This window comes from Lactuca virosa, chromosome 3, assembly GCF_052849685.1.
Source record: "Lactuca virosa cultivar CGN04683 chromosome 3, Lactuca_virosa_CGN04683_v6, whole genome shotgun sequence".
NCBI lineage: Eukaryota > Viridiplantae > Streptophyta > Magnoliopsida > Asterales > Asteraceae > Lactuca > Lactuca virosa.
The window spans coordinates 376,599,737-376,602,103 of NC_136428.1; positions in this window are offsets into that span (position 1 = coordinate 376,599,737).

The window sequence follows — 2,367 nt, forward strand, 5'->3', positions numbered from 1 at the left end:
ATCATGTCGTGTCTGTTCTTCGTGCTGGGCAGTTTAGTCACAAAATCCATGGTGATGTCTTCCCATTTACCCATGGGTACAGGTAAAGGTCCTAAACTCCCATACGGTTTCTAATGTTGTGCCTTAACTCTTGCACAAGTTACGCACTCGGCCATATACTTTGCAACATCGAGCATCATCGTTGGCCACCAGTAGTAGGGTTTTAGGTCCCTATACATTTTTGTGCTGCCGGGATGAATCGAGTACATAGTCTTGTGAGCTTCTTCCATCAGAAGATCTCTTATTCCTCCCGTCTTAGGTACCCAAATCCGATCTTGGAATACCTTTAGTCCTTGACGGTTTGTACCGAATACCAATGTCTTTCCCAAACGTTCTTCGTTTTAGTCATTCTTTTCCGAAGCTTCTTCTTGAGCTTTCCTGATACTTTCCACAATCGTCGAGACAACTTCTATTCTCAACGCTCTTGGCCTTTTCCTTTCAAGATTGACTTTTAGACTTAGAGCATCAGAAACAACATTTGCTTTACTGGGGTGGTAAAGTATCTCACAGTCGTAGTCCTTGAGTAACTCTAGCCAGCGTCGTTGCCTTATGCTCAACTCCTTCTGATTAAAGAGATACTGGAGACTCTTATGATCAGTGAAAAGTTTGCACTTCGTTCCGTAGAGGTAACGCCTCCATATCTTTAGAGCAAAAACTATCGCTGCCAACTCCAAATCGTGAGTGGGGTAGTTCTTTTCGTGCTCCTTCAATTGTCGAGATGCGTATGCTATCACCTTTTCTCTTTGGGTCAGAACACAACCCAACCCGACTCTAGATGCGTCACTATAGACCACGAAGTCTTCAACTCCATCGGGTAGAGAAAGAATCGGTGCTTCACATAACTTCTTCTTTAGCCTCTCGAATGCTTCTTCGTGCTTCTCACTCCATGTATAAGTAACTCCTTTGTGGTTCAAAGCTGTCAATGGAGCAGCTATTGAAGGAAAGCCTTGGATAAATCGTCGGTAGTATCCGGCTAGTCCTAGAAAGATTCGAATCTCCGTGGGACTTTTTGGTCGTTCCCACTTCATCACAGCTTCGATCTTTGCTGGGTCAACCATTATCCCCTCCTGGTTAACCACATGACCCAAGAATTGGACTTCTCGGATCCAAAAATCACACTTGGAGAACTTTGCATACAATTTCTCCTTCTTCAAGACTTCCAACACTTCTCGTAGATGCTGGCCATGCTCCTCCTGGCTTTTTGAGTAGATGAGAATGTCATTTATGAACACTATCACAGATTTATCGAGGAATGGTTTACAAACCCTATTCATCAAATCCATGAATGCTGTTGTAGCATTGGTTAGTCCAAACGACATAACCAAGAACTCGTAGTATCCATATCTCGTTCTGAACGCAGTTTTCTCGATATCCTGATCTCTCACCTTCAGCTGATGATATCCTGACCTAAGATCGATCTTTGAGAAATAGCTTGAACCTTGCAGCTGATCGAATAGGTCATCAATCCTTGGCAATGGATACTTGTTCTTCATTGTTGCCTTGTTCAGCTCTCGGTAGTCTATACACATTCTCATTCTTCCGTCTTTCTTCTTCAAAAATAGCATCGGAGCTCCCCAGGGTGATGAACTAGGTCTGATAAAACCGTTGTCCAACAACTCCTGAAGTTGCGTCATGAGCTCCTTCATCTGCGTCGGTGCTAATAGGCATGGTGCTTTCTCTATCAGTGTTGTTCATGGTAACAAGTCTATTCTGAACTCCACTTGTCTATCTGGCGGTAATCCGGGAAGATCTTCGGGAAAGACTTCCGGATAATCACACACAACCGGTATATTCTGCACCTCTTTCTTTTCCTTCTTAGCATCGATTACGAATGCCAAGTATAATGCACATCCCTTGGACAAACATTTTCTGGCTTTCATCAGGGAGATGATTCCAGAATTTACTCGGCGTTTGTGCCCGTACACCATAAATGACTCTTTTCCGGGTGGGTTTACCCTTACTATCTTCTTTCAGCATTGAATCTCAGCATCGTTGGTGCTAAGCCAATCCATTCCCAGAACGATGTTGAAACCGTTCAATTCTATGGGTAACAGCTCTTCGTGGAATTCGTTTCCGTTTAGGTCGATGACGATGTTCTTAATACGATTACTAACAGGTACGAACTTGCCACTGGCAACTTCCACAATTAGGGCATTATCAAGTTTTTCTACAGGCAATGCTAATTTTCCTCCAAATCTATGCGATACAAAGGAATAGTTTGCTCCCGAATCAAATAATATATTGGCAGGCAATCCATTTACAAGAAAGGTACCTGAAGCGACGTCTGCTGCCTCCTTTGCAGCCTCGAGCGTCATCTGGAAGGCTCTT